The 21276-nt window shown below is 44.2% G+C and overlaps 1 protein-coding gene and 1 long non-coding RNA gene across 8 annotated transcripts in view; one reads left to right on the forward strand and one right to left on the reverse strand.

Annotated features, from left to right (window-relative positions):
- EIF4G3 (eukaryotic translation initiation factor 4 gamma 3) overlaps positions 1 to 21276 on the forward strand; it is a 401491-nt gene that overhangs the window by 73384 nt on the left and 306831 nt on the right. The gene's annotated exons all lie outside the window — the stretch shown is intronic.
- LOC137165652 (uncharacterized) lies at positions 1620 to 20491 on the reverse strand. Its single transcript, XR_010923448.1, has 3 exons — positions 20468 to 20491; positions 12563 to 12715; positions 1620 to 1660 (listed from the first exon to the last, which is right to left on the reverse strand). It is a non-coding gene; the product is annotated as an uncharacterized lncRNA (long non-coding RNA).

Raw genomic sequence — 21276 nt, forward strand, 5'->3', positions numbered from 1 at the left:
TGCAAACCTCTGATCTGAGTACTTGAAAGTTGCTTTTCAAAATACGTTTTTAGGCAAACGTCTTTTGATAAAATGACATACTTGGCTTGTTTTGGGATAATCTGTTTTTGCATTCTGATCATGTGATGCTAGATATCTGGTGATTAATTTGGGTTGGAATGTATGGAGATGGAATTCTGGCTACATCCAGCTCCGTAATCAGAATGCAAAAAACTGTAGCTAGTATCTAGAAAAGAACAATATTCTATAACAGTGGTTTTTCAATCATTTTTCATTTGCAGACCCCGAAAAATTTTGAATGGACATGTGAACTCTTTTGAAAATTTAATCTGTGGTCCACAGACCCTTACCATAGATGCCTTAGACTGAAAACTAACAGAACAGAATTCAACTATAAATGTTGCACATGCTCATCATGGCATTTGACACAGCGTGAGAAAGGGCGCTAAATTGTGGGCTTCTATGATAATGCACTTCTGGTTTCTTACCTGTATGTAGGGGTATTCACATACTTTTGATCAGAAAAATGGAATGCCTTTTCTGGGACTTGACACTTGAATTTCATAGGGTATGTCTACATTAATTACAAAATTAAGTCGACTTAAATTAGGTTGACCTATAGCCACTGCAGCAATGAAATCAGCACTTTGCGTTCACACTATCCTCCTCCTGTTGACAGTCATGTCCTCACCAGGAGCGCTTGCATTGACTTAAGTGGGGCATTGTAGGGCACTGACCGCTTGAGTCCCACCATCCCGGGGCTGACAGCCGGGGTGGCGGGGCTCTGACTGTTAAAGGCAGTAACAGACGATGTAAGCAATGCATTGATCTAACTACATCACCTAAGTGCTACGCCTCTCGTGGAGGTGGAGTTATTAGATTGGTGTAGTGGGTGAGTTATATCGGCGAGGGGAATATTGTAATGTAGATACTTACACATTTAGGTCAACAAACTGCCTTACATCGACCTAAGTTTGTAGTATAGACAAGGCAATAGTCACTTTTCGCAGACCCCTTAGATGTGGTCTACGGACCCCCATGGGTCCATGGATCACAGGTTGGAAACCACTGTTCTGGAAGATTACACTTTAAACACAGGGGATGTCAAGTTTTTGTGTTAACAGAAATGGTACTAAAGTTTCCATTTGTATTTGTTATAAACTTGCCTTTTTTGTAGGTCATTCAGGTCTTGTTTACTTTTAGGGTGGGAGGTATCAAAAATATCCCTTTTGGCTTTTCCTACTTATGACATTTCAGTTATAAAACTTAAAGGAAACTGTATACTACTGCCCTTTTGAAAACAATTTGTACACTGTTACTTTAAATTATTGTACTTAAAGAATAAATAGTTCATCTAGGAAATGAGTTAAATACTCTCGAAACATAATGGCTAGTATTTGGTGTAATTGCAATTGAAATATATGTTCTCGTTCATACTGATTGATAGTGCATCACCCCATTAAAAAAAAAAATTCAGTTTGTGCAGTTGAGTTGAGGTAGGTTGACCTTCAGCTGACCTCAGAAATGTTTGCGTACCTGTTACAATCCCTTTGTTGTGTCAGTGGTTATCACAATGAAGACTCTTCAATTCCATCCATAGTAAGTGGCACTATTCATTGAGAGGATTTTGCAGAGTGTATTGTCAACTTTGGCTGTCATCCTGCAAATAGAGGAAGACTGTAAAATATGACTCAGGTTCTTCTATCTTTAAAAATCATGACCATGGAATAAGTTGGAGCAAGAGTTTCCTGCAACATTGTTTTCCACACCCCTAGCTTTATAAAATCAAAATACAGTGCTTCAATTACCTATGAAAAGTTGTTGGAGTTAAGTCTGAAATGCAAAAAAAACAAAACAAAACAAAAAAAACCCAAAAAAACTGCACTTGTTTTACATTTCTACCATGCAAGATGGGGATGCAGATTCCAGCCACACAAAGATTATATGAAGGGAAACAATTGGATCAGTACCCAAGGCAACACACCATGCCCTGCATAAGTATAAGGCAGAGTACAGCCAATTCCACAAGTCTATTCTAAAGGCCAACTAAATTATTCTTTCTCAAGGCATGTCAGGTAGCATCTTGTGCAAAAGAGTGGCGTGTCTTTGAGCCTTCCTAGAGAGGAATTTGTTTTACAGTCTAATTGAGTGCTCTGACACAGATCAGCATTGAAAATCCTCTTATGACAAACACCTTTGCTACCTTTAATCTCCTGGGTGGCCTTCTTTCCTTTTATTTGCCTGCTGCAGCCTAATGCAACAATTCACTGGGATAGGATATCTTGCTGAGGCTCTTTGAGTGAAACTAAGGCGGTATAGGTTCTAGAAACTCTTTACCGTTCAACATCTCTCCTTAAAGGTTCAGGGTTTCTACCTTCTCCAGCGATGTGTGTGAAATTGCCCATACAGCAGTAATTTTATTAAAAATAATTAGATTAAAAACAGAAAATGGAATTAATGAAATAAGTTTGCTTATCCTACCTAGATTACAATTCTCATGCACTGAACTAGATATTACAGTTTCAACTTAGTTTTTGTGTCTCCATTTTTGCAAGTACTTGAACAGGTTTGAGTATTCATTTTGTATTTCCCGGATCATGTTGACTTTGTACCCCTCTGCTCCTCTAGATGTCTGAAATGTCGCCTTGCCTGTTCCTTTTGTAAGGGAATCGTGTCTCATAGCTAGTATGTATTCAGAGATGTAGCTATGTCTTTGTTTTAGAAATATATTAAACTGCATATTTCTTAGGGGCTTTTATATTCATTTATCAGTGTATATATAAATAGGCTTGGAATGATTAGTTCTTCTTTGAATGCTTGCTTATGTCCATTCCACTATAGGTGTGTGCACGCCTCCGTGCACAGCTACCAGAACTTTTTTCCCCTTAGCAGATCCCGTAGGACCGGCTTCGGCACCCCCTCAAGTCCCACGCACGTGCCGCAGTATATGAGGCGCTGCCGGCCCTATGCCCCCTTAGTTCCTTCTTTCCTCCCGTGACGGTTACTGGAACTGCCTGCGCTTATATTGCAAATGCTTAGTTCCCCGTGTTTTGAACTTTAAGCAATGATTTTTTTGTGTTAGTTAGCTAGCTAGCTTAATAACTGTTGTAGTGGTAGTTTGAGACTTTACCGGGAGCAGATATGCTCTGGTGACATGGCTGAAAGCCGTGCGCTTTTGGCAGAAAGGCTTTCCCGCTAAGTGACCTCCACTGCCTGAAGCATGGGGGGTGGAAGCCCTTCATAAGGAGAAGAACAGATGGGCAAGGCTTTCAGATCTCCAGAAAATCCGCCCGAAAGCTTGGCTCATGGAGCCCACAAGCCGGCTCCGAGCCAACCCGCTCCGCTGCGGTACCCAGTATGCCATCGGTGCAGAGGGCACCGTTGGCATTGACCCGACTCGGCACCGTGAATAGATGGAATCAGCACTCGGAGCGTGGATACTCCCCCGCACTGTCGAAGCAGACGGGGTAGAGCACCTATCTGTACAGAGGTTGGATCACGAAGACCTGCTGCCTGAGCCAGCGTCTCCAGCCAAGGAGCCTCCCCTGACTCAGGGGAGTGGGGAGCCCCTCGGCACCTACCGGCACCATCGACTCGGTGGCCATCGGGCGGCAAGAGCCTTGTTGGCCTTGCATACGCCACTGCAGTCCATACCTCCATGAGAGAGAAGGGGCTGGCGTTATGGAAGAAGCCCACGTTGGGATCCCCTGAATGGCTCAGGAGATCCCTGGTATGGGGAAGATCTCCTGCAGACCATTTTCCTAGAGTACAGCAGAAACGCTCCTCTAGAAGTTATCCCAGGTTGCGGTGGCTGGACCGACCTGCATTGAATCAGAGAGCGAAGTCGCCTGCCCGGCATGGGTGAGGTCCATCCCACTGCTCCGGCAACAGAGTTTGCCCGCAATGACGCGGCGCTGATATCCCGGTCACCGGAGACAGTCTCAACACCGAAGAATTCGCCGGGTGGTGCCGAACCCAGATGCCGGAAATAGACTTGGCACCAAGGAGTTTGCCCCCTGCACCGAGGCAAACCCGGATGCCGGAGACAGTTTCGGCACCGAAGAGTTCAACCCCGCCCCACACCGAGGGAAGCCCAGATGCGGGAGACAGCCTTGGCACCGAGGAATCGCCCGCGCGCACCCCCCCCCCATACACACACACACACCGAGGCGGCGCCAAACTTAGTCACCGGAGACAGACTCGGCACCGAGGAGTTCGCCTTGCACTGAGGCTGGGCACAGCCCGGTCGCAGGAGTTTGACTTGGAACTGAGATGCATGCAGAGCGCAAAGTCCTCGGTACCAGGATGATGCTAGGGTCAGCCCAGCTTGCCGGAGCGTTGTCCGTATGCCTGCTCTGGCCGCGGCACCCACGACGAATCTGGTAGTCGAGGTCGTTGACGTCAAGGGGACGCTCTCTGAAGTGACGGTACTGCGGCGTGAAAGCCTTTGGGGCAGCCCTAGCCGTGGTCTTTTGATGGTGCCTCTGTGTCCCTTTGGGGATGTAATACCTGGGGGGATCCACCACCAACGAAAGGTGTCAGAGCTCCAGGCGGATGGCCTCAGAGGCAATGGTCACCCCAATGGCTGTATGGAGGCCTAGGGGCTTTCCCGGTGGGGGGGAGGTGGGGAGGACAGGACCACAGTCCGTCAAGCCCTCGGGGATGCAGTCAGTGCCTCAGGTACAGGGAAAGGGCCACCATTCGCCCTCAGACAATGACTCGGCCCCATGGGCAGGGACTCCTGTGGGAACCACCTGTCGGCGGGAAGAGGTGCTGCGGCCTGCAGAGCCCTCCCTGCTTCCCCCCCTACCTACCTTCCGAGCCCTGGTTGATTCTAGGGTGCACTGGGAACTGCTCAAGAGGTGGCCTCCACCTTGGAGCTGGAGACGAAGGAGCAAAAGGGGCTCAGACAATCTGGTGGGCTACTGGTGGGCCCCACAGTGTGGTTGCCCTCCAAGTCTACAAAGGGGCTCTCAACATAGTGAGGGTCTCATGGCAAACCCCCTCCTCTGTTGCCCGAGGCCTAAATGAGCCAAGAAGAGTATTATACCCCAGCCAAAGGGTTTGAATACTGTTTACCACTCCTCTTCAGGTTCCTGGTGGTGGTTGCTGCCAACCACAGGGATAGGCAGGGCAGCCGGGCTCTACTCCAGAGAACAAGGGCGATTGCAAGCCAGACTTATTTGGAGAAAAATTTATTCAATAGCACTACCAGCAAGTAGAAGGTGAGCCCTTGGGGGACTCAGTGAGCTGCTTTGCTGAGGCTCTGCCTGGCAGCAGATGCTGAACCTGTATACCATTGCAGAAGAGGGTACCACAAGAGCTAGAGCAGCGCTTTAGGCATCCTCAGTTGCTGCTGATTCGGTGGGCAGAGCCATACCCCCTGCCATCGGCATGCCCAGAGGTTAGTGGCTGCAATCCTGGGCTGTCCCAAAAGGTCCAGCAGCCCATCCGGGGCCCTTCCTTGGATGAGTCAGCCTTGTCTTTGGTTCGGACAGAAGCGAAACTGTATGGTCTGAAGGACTCCAAGACCATGCTCTGTTCCCTGGGCTGCTACACGCCACAGATCTTTAGGTGTCAGGCAGGTCCCCAGGGACAGCAGCAGCGGAAGTGACAGCCACGGCCGTTTTGCGACCTATGGGCAATGGGACAGAGTCAGGGGGTCTAGGAGATACCATCCGCCCTGAGTGGCTCCTTAGACTCTCAGTAAGAGTCCTCTCGGCGATAGGGCAATCGGAAAAGGCCCTTTCTGATGGTGCAGGCAAGGGCAGCGCCCTAGCCTATACCCTCCTTCACGTTCGTGTGGCTCAGAATGCCTTTGGACCGTTGGGTCCTTGATTTAGTTTGGTGAGCTAGGACCCCCTTTCGTCTCCTTCCTCCACCCCCTCGACACCTCTCTCTTCCTCCCTCTCAGTGGCAATTCCACATCCAGGAGGTTGAGGCCACCTCAGCCCGGAACAGTGGGAAAGGTCCCACAGGGCATGGTGGAAGAGTTCCTACTCGAGGTACTTCCTCGTCCCCTTGAAAAGGGATTTAAGGATGGTGTCAGACCTATGTCGCCTCATAAACACTGAACAAGGGATTCAAGTCTTGCATGGTCTCCCCAGCTCCTGTATTGGATACAGGAGCCTGGTATGCCGCCCTGGATGTCAGGGACGCATATCTTCAAAGCTTCCTTCACTTTGTAGGGGTTGGCTCCCTCTAACGCTTTATGGCTTTACCCCGTGGCTTGTTACTCAGCCCCGAGGGTGTTTACTGAAGATCTGGCAGTGGTAGCTGTGTGCTTGAGGCAAAAGTCGGTACAAGATTCGCCCAAGGCAGGTCCAGGTCCCAAGTTCAGAGCAGTGTGAGCCAGTCAGGCGCCATTTGCGGCTGGGGGGGGTCCTGCTGGTAAACAAACAAAAGTTCACACTAACTCAGGTGCAGCCTACAGAATGCACCGGCATGACCGGTTGCTTCCCAGACCAGACCTCCTTGCCCCAGCCGTGCTGTGAGGCAGTATCCCTCAGGATAGCCCACCTGCACAAATGCCCTACGACAACAGCCAAACGTTGCCGACAGCTGATAGGTGCAGGCCATCCTGTGACCTATGTGGTGAGGCTAGCTAGCCTGATGCTTAGGCTGCTTCAGTCACGGCCCCGGGATACAGTCTGAGCAGGTAGCTTCGGCACCGGGAGGCTACTCTCCCCCCCCCCCCCCCCCAAAAAAAAAACCCCCAAAAAACAATAGCAGCAAGCCCTAGCTTCCCTAGACTGTTGAACGACTCCTTGGGATGTGTGAAAGGGGTGTTCTGTTTTTATGGAACAGGCTCCTTCAGTTACCCTGATATTGGCCACCTCGGGCAGAGGGTAAAGTGCCATATCAGCGCTGACCTTGGCTCACAAACCGTCTGGCCAAGGGAGGAGAGGTGTCGGCACACTAATGTAAAGATCCACGAAACACTTGCAAGGCTTGCAGAATGTTCCTCCACTTTATCGAGGGCAGGGCAGTACAGGTGCTGACAGACAGTACAGCGACCATGTACCACATCGACAGGCGGGGGGAGCCCATTCATCAGCCTTATGAAGGGAAGCTGTTGGTCCTTAGGACCTGGCCGTGATCACCTCCCGGGGGTGATGAATGACGAGGCAGACCGCGTCAAGGGGTCGCTCTTCCTCACCACGATGGGTCGCTGCTCCCACAAAGGGCATCTACAACTGTCTGGAAGGGGGTTTCCCCAAGGGGAATCTGTCCATATCAGACTGGAGCATGAGGTGTTCACAGTGCTGCTCTCTCTGTGGTCAAGAGGCGTGGGTGCTCACCAACGCAGTCCATCTGTAGTGGTCAGAGAGCTTCATATTTACTTCCTGCCTTTCCCCTCCTGCATACAGTCCTGCTAAAGATGAGGAAGGGTTAAAGAGATGCCATCTCGATTGTTCCGGCCTGGCCATGCTAGCATGGGTTCATCATGCTGCTAGATTTCTCCATCGCCTGCCTCGGCAGCCTCTGAGTCAGTGCGATCCCAGCTCCCAGGATCACGGTCACCTGTGGTGCCCAGACATGGACCCTCAACACCTCAGGGAGTGGTGGATTGGTGGCCGAGAGACGACAAGCGAGCCACTCAGAACAAGTTCAGGGAGTCCTGCTGGATAGCAGGAAGCCCTCCACCGAGGTCATGTACCGGGTTGAGTGGAAGTGGCCGTTGCTTGCTGGGAGGAATCCCGGAGTATTCTGCTCAGCCTCTCGCCAGTGCAGGTGATCCGGGAAATACTTGTCACAGTTAAAGCTCCAGGGACTGACTGTGGCCTCCCTGAGGGCCCACCTAGCAGCCGTATCAGCCTTCCATTAGTCGCTGGAAGGGGGATTGCGGTTCTCCCGTCTGATGTCGGTTCAGTTCCTGAAGGGTGTGGGAGGCTCTATCTGTAGGTCTGCGACCCGGTACCTCCCTGGGATATCGACCTGATCCTTTCCCAGCCCACGGTTCCCCCTCCCCTGGGAACCCACGGGGTCATGTCCTCTACTCCTGCCTTCTGGGAGGTGGCCTTCCTGAGGGTGTTTACCTTGTTAAGGAAGGTCTCCAGGATCAGGGCTCTGACCTCGGAGCTCCCCCCTCATACTATAGTCTATAAGATAAGGTTCAGTTGAGGCCGCACAAGGCCTTCCAGCCCAAGGTGGTTTCCCAGTTTCATTGTGACCAACATATATTCTCCCTATGTTTTCCCCGAACCACATGGTTCGGAGGAGAAGACAAGGTGGCACTCATTAAAAACGTGAAAGGGGCCCTGGCTTCTACATCAGATGTACGAGGCTGTTGCGGAGAGCGATGCAGCTCTTCGTTGCAGCAGCTGACCGGATGAAAGGTTCACCGGTCTCCGCCTGGCACATTTTCCTTGTGAATAACTTCCTGCATTGAGTTCGACTACGAGCAGGTGAAGGTGCCGCTTCCGGGCGCCATCACAGCTCACTCAACAGAGCACAGGAAAACACGGGCTTCAGCAGAGCTGTGCTGCAGACAGCTCACCGCTAACTCGGGCCCACCTCCAAGGTACTGCTTGTTAGTCACCTATAGTGGAATAGACATGAGCAAGCACTTGAAAAAGAAAACAAGGTTACTTACCAGTAACTGCTGTTCTTTGAGATGTGTTGCTCATGTCCACTCCACAACCCCACCCCCCGCCCCGCTGCCAGACTTGGCAGAAAGAAGGGACTGAGGGGGCATAGGGCTGGCAGCGCCTCATATACCGCGGCATGCACGCGGGACTCCAGGGGCAGCGAAGCCGGCCCTGTGGGATCTGCTAAGGGGAAAAAAGTTCCAGTAGCTGTGCACGGAGGCATCCACACACGTATAGTGGAATAGACATGAGCAACACATCTCGAAGAACGGCAGTTACTGGTAAGTAACCTTTGTTATTTTTATCAGTAAATGTTGATTTCACCATACACATACAATCTGAAAAAATATTTCCATGAATAATTGAAATTTACAGATAGGCAAAGTAAGAAAAATGCTGCTTGAGAACTTAAGGTTTGATTTGAAGGATATTTACTTTGTATATTTTGACATGTGATGTTGAAAATGTGTGTTAATGGTTATAAAACTTTACATTTTTGAGTCTCAATGTCTACTGCCATTACATAATTAATGTCTGACCACCCCTTCATTTCCCTCAAATGTGAAAATTTTAAATAGATAAAATAAAAAAGTTTAATAATAAACTTTGATACCATCCATCAAAATTATTTAGAAATAAAAATCTAAATTTGCCAAGCGTGTGTGTGTGTGTATGTATGTATGTGTGTGTGTGTATGTATGTGTGTGTGTGTATATATGAAAACTTAATTGACCTTCAGCCTCAACAAACTTTCTGATCTTTAACAAATTCCCTGGTCTTGTTCAAGTAATGTCTCAGTCCTTGACAAACTTTTCTCCCAGGCTGTGGCACCACTCAGAAATAAGTTACATCACCCTGAACAAATCTTCTCCAACAAGCTTCTCTCCCTAGCCTGCAGGCTAAGCCACTCTTCACTTACTAGCAGAAGAAAACTTGAGAGGCTCCACAGTACTCTCTTACTTTAGCTAGAGCAAACTTCTTCATTATGGCAATGTAATAAATTGTACAACTCCTTTAGGTCCCTTGAGGCCATGAATTTGGATTAACCAGCTCAATTTGTTTTCTCTGTCAGCTTGGCAGGAAGGTCGAAACAGACGGAAGGGTTAAAGGGAGACATGCACATGTAGCTGAATCTGCCAGGCCTCACCTCCGAACATAAATGAAGAAAGCTAGAAAGCCATGGCAGTTTGATGGAGGAGAGATCAGACTAAGTCTTGGTCTACACTAGAAAATTAAGTTGGCATACATACGTCACTCGGGTGTGAAAAAGTCCACACCCGAGTGGCATAGTTAAGCTGACCTAACTCTGTGGGTAGAGAGCGCTCTAACATTTTAAGTGTAGACAAGCCCTAAGGAAAGAGAATCTTCTGCGTGAACCTCAGTAGAGGAGAGCCTTTATTTTAAAATACAGAACTCCTGAGACAGCCTGGGAAACAATGGACACTTTGGATTGATTTTGGATTGATAGATATGCTGGAGGGTAGAGATAGGATACAGAGTGACTTAGACAAATTGGAGGATTTGGCTAAAAGAAATCTGATGAAGTTCAACAAGGACAAGTGCAGAGTCCTGCACTTAGGACAGAAGAATCCCATGTACCGCTACAAACTGGGGACCTACTGGCTAGGCAGCAGTTCTACAGAAAAGGACCTGGGGTTATAATGGACAAGAAGCTGGATATGAGTCAACAGTGTGCACTTACTGCCAAGAAGGCTAACGGCACATTGGGCTGCAGTAGTAGGAGCATTGCCAGCAGATCGAGGGAAGTGATTATTCCACCCAGTTCCACACAGTTGAGGCCACCTTTGGAGTATTATATCCAGTTTTGGGCCCCCCACTACAGGAAGGATGAGGACAAATTGGAGAGAGTCCAGGGGAGGGCAACAAAAATAATTAGGGTGCTGGGGCACATGACTTGTGAGGAGACGCTGAGGGACCTGAGCTTCTTTAGTCTCCAGAAAAGAAGAGTGAGGGGGATTTGATAGTGGCCTTCAACTACCTGAAAGGGGATTCCAGGGAGAGGATGGAGCTAGGCTGTTCTCAGTGGTGGCAGATGGCAGAACTAGGAGCAATGGTCTCAAGTTGCTGTGGGGGAGATCTAGGTTGGATATTCTGAAAAAGTTTTTCACTAGGAGGGTGGTGAAGCACTGGAATGGGTTACCTAGGAAGGTGGTGGAATCGAGGTTTTTAAGGCCTGGCTTGACAAAGCCCTGGGTGTGATGATTTAGTCGGGGTTGGTCCTGCTTTGAGCAGGGGGTTGGACTAGATGACTTTCTGAGGTCCCTTCCAACCCTAATCTTTTAGGATTCTATGATTTTACCCCGCACAGAGAGACTTTAGGTATAACAGTTTTTGTTTTGATGTATCCTCAGATGTGTGAGAAGTCACCCTGTGATATTTGGGGGCACTTACTGTCAATGAATTCAATGTATTGTCTCGAACATGTTCCTACCAACCAATTGGCAAGTTCACATTAGTGTAACAATACTTCTAAAACACCAACAGAGTGTCGGGGTGAGGTTAATTGCCTTGGTTTTGATATAACTTAAGTATTTTAAGAGTGTTCTCTCATATTAAACAAAAAAAAGTAATTTTGGTCATGAACTCCTTGGGTCCTTTCAACTACAATGCAAAAGAATCTTTTGGAATAAGGAAAAAAAATTACAAGGTCTGAATAAAATTGAAGTCCTTTGTCAATATGTATACTTAGTTTTCATGCTGTTTTCTGGCTAGTACCAAATTCTCTGATCTGATAGTTTCACATTTGTCTGGTGGAAATACAAGATAAAATTTGTGATAAAGCCAGGGAAAATATCCAGTCAGAATAACTTTAGCTAACAACCCCTACCTATGTATTGGCAGTGGAAGCTGAAATTTTACTTGTACAAAATATGTGCTTTCAGAGTAGGTACTGCTGGACAGTTTTTGTTGTTGCTTAAGGGGATTGAATTGGTATACATTCTGATAGCATTGCTAGCAGAACATCTTTAATCTTGTTCTAGAATGGTTTTGAAATCCATTGAACAAACAAGGATACCATTGATCAGTCTGCAAAATGGCATTAGGAGTTATTTTTCTTCAACTTTATATGCATTTTTATGGTTACAGAATCATTCTTAGTGGAGAGTGATCTAAAATCAATCTGTGAAATGTTACATAGTTTGAGAAAAGCAGCCAAACAGCCTCTGCATGACATGGTGTGGTTAGAAACAGCTAAACTGTTTGGGCTTCTGAACTGTAGCTAAAAATCCTAATTGTTCAGAAATGCAAGAATGTCTTTGACTAATAGCCTGCTCAAAAACAAACCTTTTGATCTCCAGTCAAGAATCTAAATCTTGGAGGGTTTCCAGTGTTCAGGCTAGCTAGTTCTTAAGACATTTAATTTTCAGCAGCAGCAGGAAGAAACCTGTTGCCTACACTCAGAATCCACCAGAATATGCTTCATCTTTGAACACTGATGGTAATTTGGGAAAGCTGCCAAATTGCAAGAATAATGCTGTAAGCATAATCCTAGCACGGGCACAACTAAAAAGCCTATATAAAACTGCACATAAGTAGTGTGGCCTTATTTTGTAAATAGGATTCATAGCTTTAAAATTGTTAATTGGAATTTAGTTAAGGAAGTTCATCAGTTTTATGGATAGCCCTTAAAGGTGTTCAATATAAACTAAAGAAAAGGTAGACTTGGAATTCTTCAGAAAGTAGACCTCTTTGCCACTGCTTCCAACCGGAAGTATCAAATTCTGTTCGAGAGGGGTTTTAGATTATCATTTTCTTCCTCATTTCTTGGTCCAGAAATTTCCTATATCTATTGATGCCATGGCTCCTCACACTCCTGAACAATATTAATCAGGACAGAGTCAGAGTCATACAAGTGTGTCAACTTGGACCGGAGAAATATGGTTCCCATACTTGATTTAACTTTTGTTTCACCCTGCACTTCAGTTACTAATCGTACCTGACCTGCCAACCTGGGACTTGGGGTGGGTCTTCACTCCAATATGACAACTCTGTATCTCCAGGGTTAGCACATGGATGGTCCTCCAGGGGTAGAAATTTCCTGTTCAAGAGACGTGCAAGAGGTTTTGATCCATAGTAGAAAGGAATCAACCAGAAAGACTTGCCTGCAGAAGTGGAAGAGGTAATTGATGAGACGAATGCATAAAACAGATGGAACATTGTCATGCTGTTTGGAGTGACTCAGAACTGTGAGGGCTGACCTTAGAGCAGACTGTCAGAAACAGGGCAGATACCCTTAGCTGGTAGTGCATTCTATAATTCGATTTCACCAAGCCAGTAGCAAATGTGACCTAGATCAGTATACCGGTCTTACCATGGAGTCACAGACAGTGCCCTTAGACTCACCAGCTTGTTTTGCCACCCAGACAAACTGAATTTTGTGATAAAAGATAAAGCAGGTAAAATATAACAAAAGGTGAGTCACAGTTTGTAATTCAAATGGTGGCAGTGATGTAATAAACTGCCAATTTCCCAAAAGTCTTTTTGGGATACCCATATTGTCTCTGGGGATCTCCATTTTGCATCTGATACACTTCACTGTAAGAGTCCAGACAGTTCAGAGACGAAGGATCTTTCATAGAATTAGAAGGGACCGCAAGGGTCAGCAAGTCCCACATGACATCCTGATAGGTAAGCTGGAGAAATGTGGGCTTGGCAGAACTACCATTAAGTGCATACATAATTGATTAAAGAACCGCAAACAAAAAGTAACTATTAATAGAATAAAAACAACAAGAGTCCTGTAGCACTTTAAAGACTAACAAATTTAATTTCTGCAGGCATAAGTTTTCGTGGCCTGTAACCTACTTCGTCAGATGTAAGGAACAGAAATCACATAGGAGGTATATATATACATCTCAGGGTAAGGAACAACAATGGGGAAGTTAGGTATAAGCAAAGTCCATTCAGTTAGAGTAGTTGAGGCCTATTCACAACCATTGATTAGGAGGTGAGAATGTGTGAACAGTGACAATTACTTCTTGTAATGAGATAACCATTCCAAGTCCCTATTTAGACCCAGTGTGATTGTGTCAAGTTTGCAGATGAGTTCCAATTCTTCAGTTTCTCTTTGAAGTCTTTTTTTGAAGTTTTTTTTGTAGAAGTATAGCAACTTTCAAATCAGCTACAGAGTGTCCTGGGAGATTGAAGTGCTCTCCGACTGGTTTATGGATGTTACCATTTTTTATGTCTGATTTGTGTCCATTTATTCTTTTGCATAGTGACAGTCCGGTTTGGCCAATGTACATGGCAGAAGGGCATTGCTGGCGCATGATGGCATATATTATATTAGTAGATGTGCAGGTGAATGAGCTCCTTATGGTATGGCTGATGTGGTTAAGACCTGTGATGGTGTCACTAGAGTCGATGTGTGGGCAGAGCTGGCAATGGGGTTTGTTGCAGGGATAGGTTCCTGGGTTAGTGATCTCCTTACCTCATAGGGAGAATGTTAGGATAAGTATATTGAAGATTTTTCGGTGCTGAGTTATGATGATGAATGAGGATGAAGGCCATATAAGCATCTTGTTAGGCAAACACACGTCAGACACTTACCTGATGGTGTCCCTTCATCCATAAGTTCTATTGTAACTTGTTAAATATAAAAGCAGAAATTTTCAAATCTGGGTACCTAAAATGAGGCTCCTAATATCATAATTAGACCCCTAGATAAAAGTGGCTAGTTTTTTGTTGAGTACATTCAGCTCACCTTGGTTTTTAACAAGATTTGTGGGTGTTTATCTTTGAAAATCAGGGCATTTTTATTTAGGTACCTAATTATAGAAACGGGTGCCTAACTTGAATTCCCACTTCGAAAACGGTGACCGGGGCCTGTTAAACATATAAATTCACTTTAATTTTGAGAATTATTTAACATTTCCTCTCTCTAATGAACTCAGTAAGATTTAACATAAAATGTAAAACAAAAAGAAAAGGAGATTTAAAAAAAAATGATTTATGGATACGGTCAGACCTCTGATTCATAGTTTTATTTTGCTGTATAATTACTGTGCACCAGAAAACTGTGCATCCATGATAACTAAAATAAAGCTATTTTTTATGCAGAATGTCTACTTGTTCCTTTTGGGTTTTTGATAGGCATACAGTGTATACCATAGACATACTACTGTTTTTCTGAGGGTGACATCATCAAGGCTTTTTATTAATCCATTGCCTATTATCTTTACCTATCTGTATCTGTTAATGCTTCCAGTGTGTTTAACAATATGTCTACCTTGGGTAATTATGGTATGCTGTGGGCAGGCCCACCGACAGCAATTCCGGGCGCCAGTGCAGAACAGTCAGTGGCCCTGCTAGAAAGGCATGGCAGAGGTCTGACTAGGCTTCTGCCAGAAGTTTTTACTTTATGTGCCATGCAGGTCCCTGGATGGCTGAGGAGGCTGTATCTGCTACTCAGCTTCCCTTGGACTCCTCAGGGAGATTACTGATGAACACAGGAAACTGAGTAGCAGATACCACCTCCTTGGCCGCCCAGGAACATGCATAGTGCATAATAAATAAGCTCAGCTCAGGGGAGTGGTGGGGGGCCTCGGTGTAAGGGGAGGTGGGGGAGAGGAGAATTCATCTCTATCCTCTCATTTGCCCGGGCACTTTTAAATCTCCAGGCCTCTGGGCAATTGGTTCCCTAGGCTCCCCCTCTTCGGCAGGCCTGGCTGCGGGCAGAGGTCGACAATAGATTGGCTAGTGAGTGTATGCATTTCAGATTGTTAGCTTCTCCCAGTTCTTAAATTAAGCCCCTTCTTTAATAAATAAATCCTTTTGTAAAGTTAAATGACTATTACATTTTGGTTTTGCAATGTTGATTGTCTTTTACCTCTGTTATAATAAACACTGCTTAGCTATATGTTTGTAGTGCAGTTTGTATAGTACTGGGTATCTGTAGTACCCAGTAGAAAGAAAATGAATGAGGCCAGTGGAAAAACCAGTATGGAATCAAGTAATTAAAGACTCTGTCGTAATGCAAATGTACAAATGGACTGAATTAAGGTAACACAGGGAACCCTAACTCTGGCATTTCCTAACTTTGCAGTTCTTGACTTTACAACCTTAAAGTTCTTTGAATGTAGGGATTTTTTTCTGCTTTTTTTTTTCTGCATAATAAATATAAATATTTAAAAATAGGGAGAGTATAGGAATGTGTTTTGATCAGTTTATTCCCAGCCTCTAATATGTGACATGTCACATGGCAGGTCTTCTTTATTTATTTAAAAGACTGTAGTTGTTTGTCATATCAGGTTTCCTTTAACTGACTTCTGAGAAGTAGCCTGTCAGAACAGGAATTTATTTTGAAGGGAGAGTAGATTCATAGAATCATGGAAAATTAGAGTTGGAAGGGACCTCAGGAGATCATCTAGTTCAACCCCCGGCCAAAGCAGAACCAACCCCAATTAAATCATCCCAGCCAGGGCTTTGTCAAGCCAGGTCTTAAAAATCTCTAAGGATGGAGATTCCAACACTTCCTTAGGTAAACATTCCAGTGCTTCACCATCCTCCTAGGGAAAAAGCTTTTCCTAATATCCAACCTAGACCTCCGCGACTGCAACTTGGGACCATTGCTCCTTGTTCTGTCATCTGCCACTACTGAGAACAGCCTAGTTCCATCTTCCCTGGAACCCCATTCAGGTAGGCCACTATCAAATCCCCCCTCACTCTTCTGCAGACTAAACAAGCCTAGTTCCCTCAGCCTCTCCTCATAAGTCATGTGCTCCAGCCCCTAATAATTTTTGTTGCCCTCTGTTGCACTCTCTCCAATTTGTCCACATCCTTCCAGTAGTAGGGGGCCCAAAACTGGACACAGTACTCAAATGTGGCCTCGCCAGTGCTAAATAGAGGGGAATAATCATTTACCTTGATTTGCTGGCAATGATCCTACTAATGCAGCCCAGTATGCCATTACTCTTCTTGACAATAAGGGCACACTGTTGACTCGTATCCAGCTTCTTGTCCACTGTAATCCCCAGGTCCTTTTCTGCCGAACTGTTGCCTAGCTGGTCAGTCCCCAGTGTGTAGCAGTGCATGGGATTCTTCCATCCTAAGTGCAGAACTCTGTCCTTTTCCTTGTTGAACCTCATCAGATTTCTTTTGGCCCAATCCTCCAATTTGTCTAAGTTACTCTGTATCCTATCCTTACCCTCCAGTTTATCTACCACTGCCCCCAGCATAGTGTCATCTGCAAACTTGCTGAGCTGCAATACAGTCCATCTTCCAGTTCATTAATGAAGATATTGAACAAAACTGGCCCCAGGACAGACCCCTTGGGGCGCTCCGCTTTTTACTGTCTGCCAACTAGATATTGAGCCATTGATCACTACCCATTGAGCCCAATGATCTAGGCAGCTTTCTGTGAACCTTATAGTCTATTCGTCCAACCCATATTTCTTTAACTTTAGAAAGAATACTGTGGGAGACCATATCAAAAGCTTTGCTAAAGTCAAGATATATCAAGTGCACAGCTTTTCGGACATCCACAGAGCCAGTCATCTCATGATAGAAGGCAATTAGGTTGGTCAGGCATGATTTGCCCGTGGTGAATCCATGTTGACTGTTCCTGATCACCTTCCTCTTTTCCAAGTGCTTCAGAATGGATTCCTTGAGGACCTGCTCCATCATTTTTCCAGGGACTGAGGTGAGGCTGACTTGGATCCTCCTTCTTCCCTTTTTTGAAGATGGGTATTTGCATTTTTCCAATTGTCCGGGACCTCCCTCAATTGCCACAAGTTTTCAAAGGTAATGGCCAGTGGCTGTACAGTCACATCAGCCAACTCCCTCAGCATCCTCAGATGCATTGCATCTAGCCCCATGGGCTTGTACATGTCCAGCTTTTGTAAGTAGTCCTGAACCTGCTCTTTCATCACTGAGGGCTGCTCACCTCCTCCCCATTCTGTGCTGTCCAGTGCAGTAGTCTGGGAGCTGACCTTGTCTGGGAGGACAGAGGCAAAAAAGGCATTGGGTACTTCTGCTTTTTCCACATCATCTGTCTCTATGTTGCCTCCCCTATTCAATACGGCGCCCACACTTTCCCTGACCACCTTCTTGTTACTAACATATCTGTAGAAACCCTTCTTGTTACCCTTCATGTCCTTTGCTAGCTGCAACTCCAGTTGTGCTTTAGTCTTCCTGATTTCACTCCTGCATGCTTGAGCAGTAGTTTTATAATGCTCCCTAGTGATCTGACCAAGCTTCCACTTTTTATATGCTTCCTTTTTGTGTTTAAGCTCACCAAAGACGACTTTGTTAAGCCAAGCTGGGCACCTACCATATTTGCTATTTGCACATTGAGATAGTTTGTTCCTGCGCCCTCAATGAGGTTTCTTTAAAATACAGTCAGCCCCCTTGGACTCCTTTCCCTCTTATATTAGGCTCCCAGGGGATCCTGTCCATCAGCTCCCTGAGGGAGTCAAAGTCTGGTTTTCTCAAGTCCAGGGTCCTTATTCTGCTGTTCCCCTTTCTTCCTTTTGTCAGGATCCTGATCTCTACCATCTCATGGTCACTACTGTCTAGGTTACCACGCACTTCCCCAACCAATTCTTCTCTGTTTGTGAACAGTTGGTCAAGAGAAGCACGGCCAGTAGTTGGTTCCTCCAGCACTTGTACCAGAAAGTTGTTCGCATTCATGAAGAGCTTACTAAATAGTATGGGTTTGTGATGTACCAAGTTATTGCATTTGGGAGGAATAACCAGTTATTTTGTAGTGGAGAAGCTGAGAAACTTGTATTGCAAAATGTGGTGTGGCTGAGACGTTTAGGCTGAGATTTAATTCTGTTTCCAACAAGAAAAATTGTTTTTTTCAAACCCTCCATATTAAGCATATTAAGCATAATGTATTTTAAGTGAGGTTACCCATTAAAAGCTTTCTCTAATTCTAACTTTTATTGGGTGGTAGTTTATTTTGATGTTCTCCTGCTCAGGCTTGCCAGGAGGAATATAGTGTTAACTCCCTTCCCTTTTTTGGTGATTACTTACAGCTAAAGTGGGGCAGAAAAAGTGGGAGATAGAGTGGTTAGAGGCTTTCCACTTGATCTGAGAAGCACGGAAATACATAATGCAGAAAAGAATTTCTGCATTCCTCTATCAGCTCCCTTGAAATTTGGCATTGACAGTCAGTCTTGGAAACTGCTTTATATGCCACTGAATCTTTTGTGTCTGCCATTTTTGAATAGAGACAAAGCATTATATCTAAACAGAATTTGGAAGAAGCATTAACTGTAGCTAGTTGAACTCAAATTGATGTATGTCAGCAGATATGTAGTGCTGGTAATACTTAAGGATTCCAATTGTAGCTATCACTTTAAGAATCTCTATGTTCTCTGCACTGGTGCAGAAGCTTTTCTTATGAGGGCAAGATAGACGCAGGCTTTAAGAACAGATAGCAGGGTTGTGTGAATGCAGCCTTACGTTACAGCAAACCAAAGGAGGAAGATTATAATTTGCATTTAGGATTTAAGAAACAAATTCCTTATTAATCCTTTTTGGAGGCACTCAGTGGAGGTTAAAGTCCAGTGCCAGGTAAGATGAATGAGGTTAACAAAAAGCCTCGCAGTGGGGTTGATCATCATGGAGTTTCTGTAACCTGCTAGCTATTGAATAGCTTTGACTGTTTCAAGTTTCTGTTCCTTAGTATTATATAAATAAATCAGGTTTGAATTATTGTTTTAGCATTATTTTTTTTTTTTTAAAGTTCCTTGAGGGTCAGTGATGCAGTTTCCAAACTCGGTTAAACTAAATGCATTTGCAGTTAGGGTTTTAATGTTCAATATTTTTACTGAGTATCTTAAAGACAGAAGAAATTACAGTAGTGATGCATGCTGCTTTACAATGTATGTACCATTTTTATGTCTTTATATAATTTTTTAATTCTTGAAACCAAAACACTAAAAATGATTAAGCTGAAAATATTCAGCTTTTGCTTTTATTTGTCTGAATTATGTGGTTTCTTGTTCTTCTCTGTAATTTTGCGGATGGTTCTTACCTTTTATTTTTAAGTAATTTAATTCAATGCAGGTGGGAACATGCATGGAATTTACATAATCCTAAAGATAGCTGGTGGGAGATTTGCTATATTTCTGCAAGAAAATAGACGTCCTTATTCTGGAGTGTTTCAAATACATGTTTTATTACCCTTTTACCCTTTTTATTAGCCTTTTACTGCCCTTTTGTAGTTGTATTTTTTTTTATTTTTATGAAAAGATTGTTATATCAAGCAGTAAGTGAAGAAAGAGGCCAGCGATCCATACTAGGGAAAAAGCAGTTGTTAGGGTTGAAAATAAGCTTGAGTGACAAGCACCATTATGGGGAAAATACATTCATTTTGAAAAAAAATCCATAAATGGTTTTCTGTAGTCCATCCTTTTAAAGTGTATATCGTCAAAGAGAAACCCATAGAAATTCCCAGGATGTGATACTATAATAAATGGCTATATATTTTCAATTTTAGATAACATAGTACAATCTAAAAAAATGTACAAAATGTTGGCAGGTCTCTATTGTGCATTAGAGCAAAAACCTAGATCCTGTAGAGAGGGAAATTCCCACTTCATTATTTGTCTAGAGTTGGGTAAGGAGAAAAGGGTGAAGTAATGATTGTTCAGCTTTTATTTAACTGCTCTCCCACCTGTTTTAAATACTCTGAAAATGGTAGTTACAATAACAGGTTGGTAAAGCAATTAGATCTATTTTCTCAAAAAAAAATCATCTCTAATTCTCACTGCCCAGCCATATGACTGTTAAAAATGAATAGAAAAAATGTTAGTATAAGTTCCATTAAAAGAATAGCATTCTTATTTTATTCTTTAGGTATTTTGGAAATAAAATGAAACTCCTTTTTATGTGGTTGTCCTCACCTTCTCTCTCTCATTGGGTCCTCAGTTGCTCCCACTGAAGTCCTGAAAATTCCCTGGTTTGTACTCATCATTGTTGCAGTCAAAGGAGGACTGGGTGGGGATTCTCTTTGGATCCATCACCACTGTTTGTTAATTTTCCAGAAGTATCTCTTGGACAGTTTTTTGTATTTCCTGAAGTAATGAGCCCTAAAAGGCATTGAATACCTCTAGAGCTAAAGTACAGCTTTTGGCTCTCATTCATCTTATTCTATCTGTAATTTCCTTCTTGGCTTGGCTATGAGGAAATGGAAAACTACATGTAGACATTTTTCCTGACTAATATATAGCAAATTGAATTGCTTGACATTTTTCCTAGGTTGCAGAGCTTAACCACTAGGAAAATTACCTAAAACCATATTTTAACATTTTCAAATTTTTGAAAGTCTTTCAGTATGCATAATTTGTATGTGGCAAGATTTTATTAGACTTCAGGGTGTTTTTTGTATACCCAAATATCAAAATCATATGCAGTTCAAGACCTATTTAAATTAACATTTGTGGGGTCTTTAAAAAAAAAAAAGAAAAGAAAAATCTTGTGAAAATCTATTACCTTCTCTATAAGTGATCTTGAATTTAAACATCCATCTTCAGAAATCCCTCTAGACATGAACACCTGTGTAAAGAAATAAGTTTTCCCTGGTACAAAATATAAGTTACTTTTCATGTAAAACTGGAAGAAGATTATCTTAAAATTGAAGCCCAAACTCTCTTCAGACTGAATGGAAGAAAGTTGCTTCAAATACAGATTGATACTTTTGAAGCTAGAATTG

Source organism: Emydura macquarii, unplaced genomic scaffold (assembly GCF_026122565.2).
Source record: "Emydura macquarii macquarii isolate MOO-44397 ecotype Brisbane River unplaced genomic scaffold, CSIRO-AGI_Emac_v2 contig_2768, whole genome shotgun sequence".
Lineage (NCBI taxonomy): Eukaryota > Metazoa > Chordata > Testudines > Chelidae > Emydura > Emydura macquarii.